This window comes from Alligator mississippiensis, chromosome 12 (genome assembly GCF_030867095.1).
Source record: "Alligator mississippiensis isolate rAllMis1 chromosome 12, rAllMis1, whole genome shotgun sequence".
NCBI classification, from domain to species: domain Eukaryota; kingdom Metazoa; phylum Chordata; order Crocodylia; family Alligatoridae; genus Alligator; species Alligator mississippiensis.
In genome coordinates, this window is record NC_081835.1 from 58,292,281 (window position 1) to 58,308,852 (window position 16,572).

Genomic DNA, 16,572 nt, shown 5'->3' on the forward strand with positions numbered 1-16,572 from the left:
GGTATCTTCTTGGGAGAATGCAGGGTCAGGTTCCCCTAGCGAGTGATGCGACGCTAGGAAACGAACAGTGTTTTGCTTCCTATCAACTTCCTATCTGGGACTTGCCTCATTATCAACACATACCACTGCTGTGAAAGCTTCAATCTCTTGCAGGGGACGGAGAGAGCAGGAGGGTAACTTGGCTGTGTGTAGCCTTCTAGATTTGTGCATTGCATGCTTAACTGGAAGGGGCAGCTCCCTCTGAATTCACCCGCACCGTAGGAAAACGAACCTGTAACTGGAACAACGGCAGCATCTTGTTTGTTTGGTTTCTTTTTTTTTTTTTTTTTTGCTCCTGTTACTCATGGTTTAATGTGAGAGAGAAGGGGATTGTGCCTCCAGCTCAGTGGAGTGTGACAGCTAAAAATGCGCGTGTGTGGCTTTGGGGAAACACTTGTGTTTTGGAAGCACCTTTGGTTTTATTTTGTGTTTGGTAACTGTAGGTAAAACAAGCCTTGCGCTGCACTCAGTTGCTAGTCAGACTGCACAAAAGCTGCTAATTGTCACTCGCCACCTGCACAGACAGACTTCCAAATCAAAGGAGCCGAAAGGCTAGTTAAGCTTCCCGTTCCCTTTCCCCATGGGCTGCAGAGGCAGGTGAGGTCTGCTGAGGCATGCTCATTAAATGTCTCGAGGCACAGAGAGGATGTCTGGGTGCCGGCAAGTGGGCTTTCCCAGTGGGGGGGTTGTTTGACTACAGGGGTTGCTTTCTCTGGCTAGGCTGACAACCTGGGTGTGTTGATCTGCAGAGCTTGGTGGAAGGCTTGTTCCCGTGCCTGAAATTGGGAGTGGGAAGGAGGTGGAGATGTTGCTAGTAGCTGGAAGTCTTTAATTACTGTATAGTCAGGCTTTGTGGGGGCTTGGGGATAAAATTCCGCATGATCCTCTGGGCAGGGCATCCTGCAGCATTAGGGCTATAAAGCCTGAATGCAGTTGTACCTTAGGGTTTGGGGCACTGGGTTCATATAGTTAAAGACCATTTCCCCAGGCCTTGTATTTATGCTAATTTAAAATGGAGCTCTGCAGACCCCTGTTTCACTGCACGCAAGGGGTGCCTTTTCTTTTCCTTTGCGTGTCCACTCCCTGGCCTTGCACAGCAGGACTGTGCTGGCTCAGCTGAACAGCCTGCCTTCCAAAGCCTCCACCGTGAAGGGTGAAATTCGCCCAAGGAAATGAGGGATGGGGACAAGACTTTCTCTGTCTTCTAAAGAGCATAGAGTCAAGATGATTCTGGCTAGCAGTGCATGCTTGGAACTGCTTGGTGTGCAAGGGAGATCTTGGTATGGACAAATCCTCTTGGATAACATGAAGCTGCTCAATTCTTTCGACCTTTCTGCTGACCCCGGGTTGCCTGCATCTGCTCCTCTCGCTCATTTACTTCACTGAACCTTGCTCTGCTTGCCTTCCTCAGGCGCCAAGTCCAGGAAAACAAGAGAAGCACTCTGTAGAAAGGTGTTGTTCGCTCTGGTGCAGGGAAGAGAGCTGGTGATCTGGCAGGGAAGATTGCCCTACCTCCGCATACCACTCCCTTGTGGAGGTTGCTTCACATCCGTGACCAAGCCCAGAGGCAGCTGAGTGTCAGTGATGGGCAAAGTAAGCCCTGTTCTCCCCCTTTACCTACCTAATAGGAATATTTTGGGGGCTTAATGTTTATAAGGGAGCACTAGATCCTTGAGTGGAAGGCACTGCTCGCTCCAGCCTTTCTGTGGGGGCATGTGACATTCAAGCAGTGTGGTGTTACGATGTTCCTCTGGAGTGCTTGAGAGGAGAGGCTTTCTCAACTTATCACCTGTCTATATTGCTATCTCAGAGATGGGAGACAGTATCTGTCATAATGTCCTATGTTGGCCCACAGTTAATGGGTGCATTTACTTGAGTATGTAAAATGTAATCTAAAGGCTACCGGGGTCCAGGAGTCAGCTGAGCAAATCCTGAGCCTTCTCACAGGTCCAGCTTATCTGGGTGGGAATACTGCATTACCCTGCTCTTTGGCTCTGGGTTTCCAGGCTCTGCGCGACTCCATCTATTCTCTCCCTCTTCTGCTGACTGCAGTAACATTGCTTGCAGGTGACCAGCCAGGAAAGCATGAGTGGGCCAAATCCTGAAGTTTCTACTGATCTGGAGTGCATCCATCGCTGGGAGACCAGCATAAAGACTAGGCTGTCCTTGTCTTTCCACTGCTCTGTGGCTGAGAGGCTCACTGTCACTGAAGGTATGATTGCCACGTGGGTAAATGTTTTAATTTAATTTTTGGATAATAGTGCAGTCAAATGAACAGGGGCTGGGAAGCACAGTTTGGATAGGTGGGAGGCTTTGCTTTCCTGGGTGACAGGCAGGGGAGTGGGAAGGGGTGGGTGATGTTTTCAAGTTCTGGGGAGTTGTTCAGGGCATCTCCTGCCTCATATCCTGGAGGTTGTCTTAATTTTCATTGTAAGCCAACCCCCCTACCTCACCAGAAGGCAGTGTGTAAGTCTAATGAATAAAATCAAACAGAGCAGTAACACTGGCTTCAGTGCAGGCTGTACGAGGCTGCTCAGGACCCTGGGCATTCAGGGCATGGATATCAGCTGCCCATCATAAGTCAAGCTGACAGATCTGTCTACTGGTGCCATACTGGCAGAGCTACCTGGCAGCGTAGCTACAGCCCAAGTTTTGGTTTCATAATGTGGGGAAGAATAGGATCCTTTTATTTTTGCTTGGACTGCTGGTGCTCCTTGCAGTTTGTCCCACACCATGACAGCTCCCATGCAGATTTTTTTTCCTCCCAAAGCACAAAATGACTTCAGTTTGTTTGAGTGGGTGAAACCAGCTGTGTAAACAATGCACCAAATGGAACTGGCCCTCAAGCACTGCACTAAGTCCAAGGGAAGGGATTTCACAGCAGCCAGGATGTGCTTTGGCCCCATGATTCAATCTGGGGGGATGGTGGATTTGGAGATCTGCTTTAGCTCAGGCTGTCATTGGGAACATTACTTACCTGTGCTGCTCAGTCTCTACCCCAAAAAACAGAGATGATGTTTGCCCTTCTCCTCAAAGTGCTTTGAGATTGTTGGGTGAAAGAGGCTGCTGAGCTAAGAATTTTTAAGGCTTATAAACCTTGGTCATTTTCTGGATGTCTGAACTTAGGGGCTTAACGGGAAATGTAACACTAGCCACAAAGTGGCTAATTCTCTTTTTTTAGTGCACATATTGCTTTAAAATAGGGGCTGGACTCTGGCTGCCATTTTTGATGCTGCCACTGTCTTGCTGCATGATTTTTGGGATGGTCTCCCAACCCCGTGCCTCTGGTTCATGTCTCTAGAGTGAACCGAACTTGACTTCCTTTAGGTTTAACTCTCAAATAGTCCAAGCTTATTTGGGTATACACATAATAAGGCTCCCTGGACTTATTGAATTGCTCTTTGGATGTAGAAGCCCACCTCTACAGAACTCAGTGCAGGATCCAGGACTTCAAAGATCCTCAGGTGAGAGATGCTGGAGACAGCCTGGATCTCCAAATGCAAGGAGACTTCCATTGTCTGAAGCAGTTCAGAAGTGCAAGAGGTCAGGCAATGATGGTGAAAAGGAAGAGGTGCTGGATTGCACCACTCTGTCACATAAGGAACGTGCCCCCTGCCGTGGCTAACGGAGAGGTTGCAGTGGCATTGTTAACCACAAGAGCACAGTCAGCATCTCCTTGATCTTGTTTACACTCCGGGTAACTAATATAATAATTAATATACTAGCTCCACATGTGGCTGTCCTGTTGGAGTTTGGAAAGAGCAGGGCTTATACTGGCTGCAGGGTGGATTCTTCTCCTAGTCCCTGGTCTGTGGTGTTTATTCCCTGTAGGATACAAATCATTTTTGCTTGGGCATAGTAATTCAGAACTTTAATCCTCCAGTATAAAGGTTACACTGGGAGGGAGGGGCAGGGAGGAACTGCAATATTTTAGTTAACACCCATGAAAGCTATAAACCTGTTTCAGAGAGGTGGGAATCTGTCTAACCCATTATAAATGTTGTTGTAGTAATTTCGTTTTGAAGTGCTATCCTTTGTGTCTTCACAACAACTGCAAATAGTGCCAGGATGCTTCATGTGCCTGTGTGTCATTTCCCGTGTTTGGGGGAGGCAGCCTCTTACTTGAGTAACCTTCTGCTCTCCCCGGAGCCAGCGTGACACTTAAGCTACAGGATTGGACCCAGAATGCCGCTTTCTGCATTTTTGTGGAGGCTCTGGCAGCAGTCAGCCTATTCATTTAAACCATTTCTTTTTGGATACATTTTAGCCAAGCTCGAAGTGTTGCTAATGGTGGCATCCCTTTACTTGCCAGCTTTAAAAGGGTTAAAAGTCATATTTGGTCCTATCCCTGCCTCCCGAATTTACCACCCACCTCTCATGGGGCTCCAGTAGCATCTCTCTACTTGTTTAAATGTTTCATTCCCTGCTGCTGTGTGAAAGACCTGCATGAGCAACAGCAGTAGAGCCAGGCCTGCCGGCACGTGCAGGTGACTTGCTGTAGGCATGTGCAGCCCCGATGACCTCGTGAGAGCAGGAGTCCGGTGCCATAGACTGATCCTGCACTTCGGCCCAACAGCATTGCAGGCTCTGCACAAAGCACCGTGTGCAGCTGATGGCAAATGCACTGGAGGAGCAGAAACAGGTTTGTCTGAGCAGCAGGGAAAACTTGTCCAGCCAGAATTGAATTGGCAATATCTTTCTTAACTCTAAACACTAAAATCCAGTTACCTCTTTCACAGTTTTGAGAACCGTGGTCTGAGAAACTGACCTGTTCTTTGGAGCAACCTTATTTCTGACGTAGCGCCGCTCATTGACGGACTTGCACCAGGGAGGAATGCTGTCCCCTAATCTTTCTGTAATTACAAGCAAGGATTAGTTTATGTTAAACTGCAGTTTCTCTTTAAGCCTCAAAATGCCCCAGGCTTGGTAAACACCCAGTTACTTAACAGCGGAGGAAACTGAGGTACAGGTGTTAAAGTTTGCAATTCTGTGTGTGTGTGGAGGCAATCTGGCCACTGTAGACCTGGTGCTTCAATTGGGACAGCTTTCAGCAGGCGCTGAAACCTGTGGGTTATTGTTACCTCTGAAAATTAGACTTGGATTGTTGCAAGACGGTGCTTAAAATTAGTGAATGTTTGGCTGGAGAAATCTGAATGAGCGTTAAGTAGTAATAACTGGGCTGAGAATAGGACTTAAGAGCCCTGGGCAAAGTTACCTGTCCTGTCTTATATGGCATGCTGAACCTGGCCCCTTAATGCTCTCTATCCCCTGACCTGAGACAGGGCAGATGGCGAAGCTGGGATAATTATCGGCACGACAACTTTTGAAAAACATTTGAGCTTCTGGAAAGTTGCCCTTATCTCTGGAATGGACATAGAGTGATTATTCCTTGGTGTTACTCCTTTCTTTTGGCAAAGCCTGTGGGAATGGCATGAGGATGAGGTTCCCCAGGGGAAGAAAGGGTTTTTGGTTTTTTAATCTCTTACACCTTGGGGGCCCTCTGCCCCTTGCAGCCCTGCTTACACTGGCCAGAGGGAGGAAGGGACTGGCTGAACCATTCATCAGGCATTGTGGCATAATGGATAGGGTGCCTTGGACTAATGTGTGGAGACCTGGATATAGTCCAAGCTCTGCCAATGATCTGCTGTGATCCTTGGAAAACCACTATGAAGTGTGATTGCAATTCCAATTGCAACAGTGACTTGGGCTGGGCCCACATCACAAGCTCCTGTAAACTATCAAGTTGGTGGCTCTATGGTCATCACCAGCATTGTTTTAAACTTGTAGAACTGGGGTCTGTCTTCTCCAGGTGGATGCTGGTGCGACCCAGTTAGGACAGAGGGAGGGAACCACCAAAGAAGAGGCACTGCATTAATGTAATCATGAAGGTTTAGTAGCTGCAGCTTGCCTGGTGTGGACCTTGTTGTTAGCCTAAGGAAATGGAGGTATCTGCATTGATCTAGTGGTCATGTACTGCTCAGTGGATCCTGCTCACAATCTTGGGGCTGGTTTCAGTCTTGAGGATCATGTCCCTTTTCCCTTCACCCTTGGAGGGCACTGACTTTGCTAGTTACCACACTTGGCTGCACGCTTCAAACTGGCCATTGTGTTTGGATGATTCCTCTGCCAGGAAGTGCATGCAAGTTACTGTGGGCTTCCCTGATGCTCTCTTTGCATTGTCAAGTATCTGCAACTCAAATTGGAGCTGGTTTTTAGGACACAGGGTCCTAAACTGAGGGTTCAGAGACCAGCTAGGGGCAACTGCTGAGTCTTCTTGTCTGTGAAATGGGCATAATGCTTCATTGTCCCACCAAGCGTAGTGAGGCCCAGTGCATTATTTGTGAAGCACTTTGAAAAACCTTCACAGGGACCTGCCCCCACAAGTGCACATGCTGACTGTATCTAAATTCCTGATGCTATCAGCATGTGCCATGCAAACACCTGGAATGGGTGTTTGCATGCTGCTTGTCTTGCCCACTGTGCCGTTGTTTGAAACTTGCTTTCCCATATGTCAAAGCCACAGGCAGGTAGCAGAACCTGGCATCAATCATCCTGTAGCAATGCCCACATCAAAGGGATGTAAAGCAGTGAGCGTAGCTGCAAGAAACCATTGAGACTTGTATCATGTGGATGCAGTTTTTTTTTCTTTTAGCAAAGTTTTTTTTTTTTTTCTTTTTAAATGTAGAAGGGAACTCTTGTGCTTGTTAGGGGTTACTCCAGGCGTAGCTTTGGACCCGTGGCCTTCCTCTTCTGTTTGGTTCTTCTACCTGCTGCTATGGCAGCAGGAAAACATTTCTCTTAAAGGCAACAACTATCCTTTCAAAGATTCATGTTGGCTGGATCGGATATACATAAGTTTGATGTCACTGAAAATTAATTGTAAGGCTCCTTGCAGCTTGTCTCTGGAAAGGGTTTCATTTTAATAAAGCAGTTGGATTCAAGCCGTGGTAAACTAGGAGACAGGAGTCTTTGAACTGCTTTTTAAGATGGCGGTGCAGTCCATCTGGATGACACCAGTGTTTGCAGAGTCTCCAGATTTTCTTTTCTCCTTGGAACACCAAAGACTTGTCTGTAGTGATACTTGGGTCAGGGCCCTCGGCATCTGTTTGAAGAGTCATTTCACAAATGGTTAAATGAACTTTAAGTCCCTGTTAACTGGTAGTTGAGTTCTGCAGGATTCATAGAGCAAGCAAAAATTTGAGCAACCAAAAGTGGGCAACTGACTGGAGAATGCAAAGAAAAGCAGAATGGACGTCTATGTCCACAGAGCAGTGTCAGTGAGTTATCGTGGTGTAAGCCCAGGATGTGACCAGCACTGGGGACCGATTTGTAAATTAAGTGCATACTAAAGGGCAACATAGTTCAACAAATATTTAAGGCAAGATTATTGTTGGGAGTGTTTTAGTAGAGCAAGACAAGGAGCTAGGATTGCTGACTTCTCTTTCTGGCTAAGCAGCTGTTATGATCTTTAGCCTGATGAATACAGCCACACTTTCAGAAGTGATCACTGAGGTGGGGAGCTTTTGTTTCTAGTTGACTGGGTGGAGACTGCACGGGTCTTGCTTTTGAAGGGTCTGTTTGCTAATCACTTCCACTGGTCAGAAGTGCTGAATGCGCACGGCTCTGAAAATCAGACCCAACCAGGGTCAAGCTGGGCATCCAAGAACCTGCCCCATTCTCCAGCTGTGTAGTGAGGATAGTAGCAGCACATCCTTTTCTGACTGCACACTAGTTAAATGCTCCAAGGGCTTTGCCCTGCCTCTGAAAGGCTCTGTACTACTTCCAAGTGTTGTTGTAAAACTCCCATCAGATTTGAAAAGTTGCTGCATGTACCTGGGTGTCAAACACAGATCTATAACTGTACATCATACCACAATGTGGGAGGATCACACTCTTCCTTAGCCCTGGGGCTTTGTTTGGCTGGGTGTTAAGAGCCAGGTTCCACGAGCATTGCTTGCATGGATTGCACCCAGCTCTGCAGAGCCCTGTTGGGTTTTTTTGTGTGTGTGTGTTTTTTTGGTTTTTTTTTTAAGGTGCGTTGGCTCCAAGTAAAGTTTGGAGATGGTGACCTGAAAGCTAAAAGGGCGTGTTTTTCCCCCATCCCCTCTGTAGTCTTTCTGGACCTCTGGCACTCAGCTGTCGGGGAAAGCTCAACTCTTAGGTAATTCTGAAATTCTCACCCTAAAGGAAACAGCTCGGGGATGCTAATATTTGGAGGATGAGTGTGCAGGGCTCTTTGTTGGGTGTCTCGGCGGATAAGCTGAGGACTGCAATCCTTTTGCCTCTAGAAAGTTTTTTCCAGTTCCATTGGAGAAAGCAGGGTTAGATGTAGGGGGAGAGTCTCTGAAGATAAATGGAGAGTGCTGAGCTGGTACTTCTCATCAGCATGGAGTTTACTTGGGCTAATTCTTTCACCCCAGCAACTCCAGGATACTCTTGCCTTCCTGTCTGTACAGATGGGCTTTTCAAACCGGGAAGTGGTATAACTGCCACAGATCAGAGGAGTTGGATGCTGGAGCATGTCTCTCGCAGGAAAGCGTCTTTCCCCCTCCTTTCCATAAACCTGGTCACACAATCTAATGATGTCTTGTGGCTTGACTAACCACTTCTGCACTCCTTTGGCTTTTGCAATTGAGAGCATAGACAGATGTACCAATTGTATCACTAGTGAAGTATACTGACACAAGCTGTTATGATGCAACTGCTACATCTGCACACTTAGGTAGTGACAGGAGTAGGATACAATGCAACTTTAACCCTTTTTAACCCTCAGGATAAAAAAAATGGTGATTATTTATTTATTTATTTATTTATTTATTTATTTATTTTTTTAGTGAAGATGTATCGCTATAGGGGCACCCAAGTGTAACAGTTGCATTGTAACAGTGGTTGTGCTGTCCCTTTTAAAAAAATGATTAAAAGGTAAATTTGTCCATAGCCTGAGCCTGTAATGAGATATGCAGGTGGAGCAGGCTGTAGAGGTTGGTCCTGACTTAAAATGGGCAGCTCTAATACTTTCCCAGAAGTGAATGGGTGCAAATGGCTCAGCAGCCGTGTTTCCAAAATAAAGCAGGCTTCTCTTTCCTCTGAGTCTGATTCCAGTGTGCTAACCCCTGGACAAGATGGTCTTCCTGTCTTCATTGTATGAAGACTTCAGTATTTAGCGGCGGCCTTTCGAACACAGGTGTGGCCTGTCTTGGGAACAAAAACACCACTGAAATTAGCGTGGATTTGATTCCTTCCCTGACGAGTCTCAGCAGAGGTTGATTGAATATTGAGTCTTGAATGCCTTTTTTCATGCCCAGGGTAGCAGGGCAGTGCAGGGGATGCTTTCACTGTTGCTACTTGGGCCATGTCTGTTCTTTGGCTAACGGTGGGACCTCAGCCACCAGTGTTGTCAAGCCAACAATATTCAAAATCTGCCTGTGCTCCCTTGCTTGCAGCAAACTAACTCTATACTTAAGAAGCAGTAGGAACCCAAGCAGCATGTGCTGTCCCCGAGTGTTGCTGCGTTCTGCCCTTTCCCCCTTTGTACCCTCAGGAAAACTTTTAGGTAGAGACATTGGTATGTCTGCCCTCCAGAAAGCCAGTTACAGGACTTCTGCCCCTATAAGAGAGAGAGAGAGAGAGAGAGAGAGTAGCATGTGTTGCAAATAAATGCTTATACTAGCTAATGGAGTGCCTTAGTATTTCTGAGGTCCTGGGGAACCAAATGAGATGTCATTCCATGTCTCTGCCTAGGGGTCTGCGCACCTCCAGCTTCAGGATCCTAGTGCCACACATACAGCTAGTAATATGAACACCATTCCCTTCCATAAACTCTCCCTTCCCTTTGAAAACCTCAGTCTTTTACTAATGGTAATGAATTTGCATCTGCAGTGCTGCAGTGAGGTAACTAATAAAGCTGCCATCTCTGCTTCAGACACTGCCCTGGATTCTGGAGTCAAAACTTGGCCAAGTGCTGTGATGCATGAGGCTGAACAGGACTATGTAGTCTTATCTCCCACAGGAAAGTTTGCTGCACAGCCTCACGCCCTCCAGTTTGTCTGTGCTGACGGTCTGAGTGAAGCGGGTCTCAACACTTGGCAGAAGCACCATGACTATTCATAATGGGGGCATCTTTTGTCCATCAACCCAAACTTAAAAATGATCCTAATACTTACAAGGAATCATGGACTGATCTTGGAGGCTGCTTATCTGCCTGATGGCTGCAGTGTTGTGGCTGGTGGAGCAAACTTCCCCTGTGCTGCCCTGTGACTAGGATTTAGTCTTTTCCTGGAGATTAGTGTACATGACATGCAGGGTGCAGATTGGGCTCTGGAATAATTGCAGTATTCCACATGGAGATGAGCGGCTGCATGTCCATTCATTTCTTTGGCCTCAATGCTGTGATCTGGGCGATGGAGTCTGGTGGCTTTTACCCTACTTCTGGCAATAGGGAGGAGATGCTGGCTAAAAAACACTAGTGGATCTGAACCTGCGATGTAGCTGCAAACAACTAGCTTTATCTTCTTCCTACATATTAGCTCAAAATAATAGCATGAAAATGTTTTGTAGGTAATACTCCAACTGCAGTGGTTACTGGGTGCAAGGCTGGAATTCACAATGAGATATCATGTCACAAGGAGTGGTAACCCAAAAAACTGCAGTAATTGGTCTCTGACCTGAATACAAGGCCTTGTACCGAAGGAGATCAATGTGCTCTACAAAGACCGAGTTAAGGCTTGTCCCAGTCTGGTCTGCATTATTCTGCTTATACTGGCATGGGAGGGTGAATGGGGTAAGACTCTGGAAGTAGATGCTAGGTTTCCAGTCAGACCAGTTATGTGACCTTGGACAACCTGTCTCCTATCTCTTTCCCTCCTGTCCCTTGTCTTGCCTTAGGTTGTAATTTCTTTAGGGGGTGGGAGGTGCACATGCATGCATGCATAGTGCCTTGTACTGCAGCAAAAATGACGAGTCAAGGCAAAGCCTTTTGCTGGGGACCACACAGCAATTTACTACCGGCTCCCAACATTTAGCCAGAAAAGTATTCCAGCGTCCCCCAGCACTCTCTCCTAAATGCTTGGTGGGCAGCGGGGATGGTGCGTGCTCCAAGGTGGGGACACCCACGGAGCTGGCAAGCTGCAGCTGTATTTCAGGGTCAGGGTAGTTATGAATTTCAAAACTCCTCTGACCCTTGGGAGGTGGGGGCACTCGGTCCCTCCCTGCTTGCACTGGAACAAGGAAAGATTTTCCCACTCCCTTGTTAGAGAAGGGGAGGCCAAGAAAGGGTTAAGTGCGGGATGTGTGCTGCCGGCAGGATGGAAAGTGCAGGATTTTTGTCCCCCCTGCTCTGCGGGAGCTGGGGAGGCCGTGTCCCTCCAGCGCCCCTTGGCAGGGGTGTCACTTAAAGACTACACTACCCAGCAGGGAGGACGAGTCCCCCGGCCCCTGCAGCTGGGCGAGGAGGGAATCCTGGGAGCAGTAGTCCATCCCCTGAACTGGGGTCCCTGCTGTCACTGCGCTGGGGCGGGGGGACCCTGAGGGAATGTACAGACACGGGGAGGAGCCAGGGTGTGCAACCACTTTGTTGTTAAATACCTTAAAGGAACAGCAGCTGTGCCCAAGCCAGCTCCCTATCGCAGCCACGTAACCCGGGATGTGGGCTTTTTAAAGATAAAAATCACTAGTCCTGCCCTTTTGTTGGTAACCAGCTCTGTGATACTTGCAGTAACTATTTCGGTGCCTCGGCCCACCCAGCCTCACTGCTGGGATCCCACCGGACACATGCTGCAGGGCTGCAGCAGAGCTCCCTGGGGTGCAGATCAGGGGAGCCCCTATCCCGTCACGTCCCCCTCCAGAGACCCCGTCTGCTGCATCCTTTTGGCACCTGGAGTGTGTGCGTGCGTGGCGGGGGAGGACTGTGGCTGAAAAGCATGTGCAAGCTTTCAGGCTTCCTTCGGGGGGAAAAAAGTGCAGCCGCTGTTTCCTTGCGGGAAGCGCGGGCTTGCTAGTGCTGCGGAATAAATGTCTCTGCTGATGAATGGAGCGGCCCCTGCAGCACTGCAGCTCTCCCGAGCTGCTTGGCTACTGTCGGGAGCTGCAGGTTCTGCCTCTGGTATAATTTGGTCTGACCCAGCAGGCTGCGTGCCTACAGCGAAACGCCTAGGATGTCTGGGCCCTAGCATGTGTTCAGCTAGACACCCACATCCAAGCACCGGGGATTGCCTGGCCTGTGTCCAGCCAGTGCCCATGTCGAAGATGCTCACGTGAACCTGTGGAAATGTCGGCATCCAAGCACCCAGCTCTTGGCTGGTAATGCCCAAGCTGATGCACTCGGGTGTGGGCCACTGGTGTGTGACAGGGCAAATGGGCATGTCAAAGCAGTGGCTCCTGGCACATGTGACCAGCCAGCACCCCAGTGCAGGAGCCAAGTGAACTCTTGGCATGTGACTGGCTTGACTCCCATGTTAGAGGAACCCAAGCATGTATACCTGGATGTATAATGTGGCTGAACAATCCCTGCCTCTGCAGGGACCAAGCCAGTTACTTTGCTTTTACCAGTGAGGGATGCATCCCATTTCTGGGCACCGAGCAGCTTGGAATCTGGTCCTTGTTCTGGCTGTTTGTCCACTAAACATAGTGCGTAGATTTGGCTTGTTGATGAGGGAGCAAGAGTGACTTGCTGCACAGAAGTGGGTGGAGACCTAACTTGTCTTCTAGGAGTGGACAACAGGCCCCCAAAACCAATCCTGCTAATGGTTTTAAAATAAAACACATCCCTGGCCATTCAAATAAACTTTGGATCGGATTCTCCTAGCCTGATTTAAGTTGCAGCATCTCCAACCTATTTTCTTGGGAGATCGTGTGGGGTAAAATGTTTCTGATGATAGCTGGGGGCAGCACAATAGGACCCTTAAAGAGCAGAGAGCAAATTCCCCACTTCCCCCCTTGCTCAGGTGGGCAGCAGCCTACTCCCCAAGCAGTACCATTAAAGTCCATGGGCTTGCACATGGAAGAAAGTGCTGTGACGTGCAAGAAGAGCATCAGTCTCTGGTCCCTATGTTACAATTTGGAAAATAGCACACAGATTGCAGGGTGGCATAAGGGATTTTGGGGGGCACAGATGTTTGTATTCTGGTGTGCTGATTAGGTAGGATCCGGGATGACTAGGCATGGGACTGCCTTGTTACAGTGAGTGTACGGTCCTGGGGACGTTTAGCACAGCTTCACGCGGGGGTCTTCTGTTCTCAAGGGCCTGCTTCTGGATGGTAGCCACACTGCAGGGAGGAATTGAAGTGACACAAATGCATGCAGTCAGTGCAGGTCATGCTTGTAATGAACCTACCGGGACGCCTCAGTGTTAGTGTCAGCTGTTGCAGAGTTCATTTGTCCTTGCTGCACACAACTCTGTTCTCTTGGTCAAAGAAGATACTTGGGTTTCATGATGGATGACATAGACCTAACTGAAAGGCTAATGGGCAGCAGGATGGCTGGGGTCCATCAGGAGTTGGTCATAAAGTAGGAAAAAAAATAGTTATCAAAGCCTGAAGTACTGTTTTGTGTACCATGGGTTGGGAGTTCTTCGTATAGACATGTGGGGCTCCTTGGCAGGCTTCTTCCCTTTCTGAGATGTGCACAAGCTGGAGTCATGCCCTTAAAGTGCTGGAGCTTAGTGTTTGCTTTGAAGCTCATTGAACTCGATGGAAAGATTCTCTGTGACTTCAGCAGCACTTTGATCCAGTTTGGGGAATGAGAGCAATAGAGAATATTCTCTGTTTTGGTTCCCCATCTGTAAAATATGGCAAAGATCTGCTTTTTCTTCTAGTTAAACTGTAAAGCCTTAACCACAGGAACTTTTTCACTAGACATATGTACAGCACTGAGCACAACTTGGGTTTGATCTGAGTTCTCTAAAGACCACAGCAATATGAAAAAGATGCATTTCATATGTGGACAAGGAATTGAACAGCTTGGTTTGCCAGTGGACTTGGTCCACAAGTGAGTGGGACAGACCTCTTCCCTGAGACCTCCCCTCTCCCTGAAGATCAAAAGTCTGTCTCTAGAGCCCTTTGCCCTTCTTTTAGATGGTTGGGGACTAACAACGTTATCATCCCAGCTTTGCGCATGACCCGTAGGGGAAAAACAAGCAGGGTGAACTTCCTTGTTGGTCAGTAGAAATCAACTCGGCATCCTGCTGCTATCCTATTGTTCATCTTTCATGCCATGTGAAGGAGACTTGCTTTAGGCAAGCACTTGGCAAAGTTGAGCTGGGACTGCCTTGTGACCTCAGAACCCAATCTTTAGATATGCAGTCATGAGTCCAAGCAAAGAAGTAAGGAAGGCGTTTGCTGAGACTTTGCCTCATTGAGATTTGCTTTCCCCAGAAGAGGCAGGGTGTCTAGGCACAGACGAGGCTTGCGATGCTGTAAACTGCATTCAGTAGACAGGCCAGGGGACTGGATCAGACGTGTATCAGTAAAAGAAGAGCTCCAGACACTGGCAGGAGAGTGTAATGCAGTATCTAAGGGCCAGCTTGTCTCTGAGCCTTTGGGGGAAGGGAAGGAGAAGTCCCCTTCTCCTGGCAGAGAACACGGTGAGCTGATAAGCATCGAGTTGAAATACTAGACTCCCTGGACCCCAAAAAAATCCCAATCTGGGAGGACTTAGCCTTTTGTTCTCTAAAAGCAGATAAATGAGTCCCATGCAGCTTATTGCTTGTAGTTGCTTTTGCAAGATCCTCTTAGCTCTTTGTAGCCCTCCCAGATCTCATCAGGGTGCATCCAGCAGAGAGGTTTGAAATGGGCACTTGCCTACAGTGTCTTTGGCCAGGAGCTCCCCACCCTCTGAACCATCCAGCGCTCTTTGCAATTCAACCTGTCCTCTGAAGCTTCCCAATGGATGACAATTTGGAGATTTCCCACCCTGCTTCTGGGAGGGGTCCCCAGCCTCCTGGGGGAGTGCAGTGCAGGGGCTAGCAGGGCCCCCTGCAAGGTCTTTGCCTCTGGGCTTGTTGCTCCTTGCCACTTGCTTTCATGCTATCCTCTCTGTCCCTCCCTGCCTTTCCTTCCCGCACGCTCGATTCTGCCGTAGCGCATTCAGAAGCAGATCGCACCAGCAGGCACTACTGTGGCTGCCTAATGCAATGTGATAGTTGTGCTGCAGCAGGAGCCTCGGAGGAGCGCGGCATGGAGGGCTTGCTGAGGTGCGCTCTGCTCAAACTCCCCCGGTCTGATTGCTTCTGACAAACTCCCTGCTCTCTCGCACACGTATTCTGCTTCCGATTAGAACCCAGACTGTTTCCGTTTGCTCTGGCTTTTAAAATGCCAAAGTACTCAACGTTGACATCAAGCTATGGGAGAAGAGGAGAGGGAGAATGCATTCAGAAACCTTGAAGGTTAAGCTGTATTCACAAAGCAGTTCAGCTATGTGTTGTGTTCTTTTTCGGCTATGAGGCTGCGAGTCTTCCTTGAACACGTGCAAATGCTTAACGCTTTTGGAAAGTTGCAGAAACATCTGAACAGACATCCCCTTCCCAACCAAAGAACTGAGAATAAACTTCGAGGGAGGGAGGGAGGATTACTCCAGTGGAAGCACTGTTGATAACCTCTCTACCCAGCAAAAACAACAAGTCTCAACTCTTGCTTTCCCCTGGAACAACAGGATATGTAGGTGGACTCCCTGATTGCCTGTCAAACTCTTTCTGTTCTAATCTAGCCACTTGCCGTGAATGCATCCAACTTCTGGCAGTTGCACTCAAACAAACCCTTAGCTCAATCTCTTTTTAGGGCTGGGTTTTCAATGGTACTTTGGTGCCTAATTCCAACTGGAAGCCAATTTCAGAGCTCGGCATCACTTCTTCCAGTTGAAATCCATTGGAGTCAAGTGCTGAAATACTTCACAAAAATGGGCTTTCCCCCCTGGGTTTCTTATTTGTAAAATGGTTGCATTCCTTCTCTTGTCTGTCTTATATATTTGGTCTGTAAGTTCTTTGGGATAGGCTTGGTTTTCCTCCCATATGTGGGTCAGCGGGACCTTGAGGCTCTGCTGTAATGGCCCTGCATGCTGCGGTTGGCCTTATGTGATCAGTAGTAACCCACCTTGGTCTGGAGGGCAGAGTCAGGTATTTTCTTAGCACTTAAAGACCTTAGATTTGGGTATAGCAAATAGAGCCTGGTTTTTTAGAACTTTTATCTAGAAAGCATCACAGAAACGTCAGGGAAGAATCTGTGCTCTCAAACCAATTGCACTTTTTTTTGGAACCAGTTTAGCTTTTAGCCCTTCCCACAATTGAGGGGTAGATGCACAGATGACTCGGGGAAGGAGGTAAGTGGGGCTGGTGATGGGATGTAGCAATGTTTTTCAGACCATGGTCCATGCAACCTGGGGCTCTGTGATAGATTATCAGGGTTTCCACAAAAGATCAGGGGTAATGGCAGAGTGGGCCGGGAGGCGGTGCGCCATGATTGCTGGTCCTGGTCACTTGTCTCCACACCAGCTCACGGTATACTTAGCCGGGGCAGGGGTTTTGTGGCACAAGTGATCGGCAGA

General features: G+C 48.3%; 1 long non-coding RNA gene across 1 annotated transcript in view; it reads left to right on the top strand.

Moving 5' to 3' along the window:
* Positions 1-16,572, top strand: part of LOC106738057 (uncharacterized) — a 64,113-nt gene that overhangs the window by 5,649 nt on the left and 41,892 nt on the right. The window contains exons 2-3 of the long non-coding RNA XR_009455924.1: positions 1,451-1,632; positions 2,107-2,251. This is a non-coding gene — a long non-coding RNA (uncharacterized LOC106738057). The remainder of the gene's footprint in view (positions 1-1,450; positions 1,633-2,106; positions 2,252-16,572) is intronic.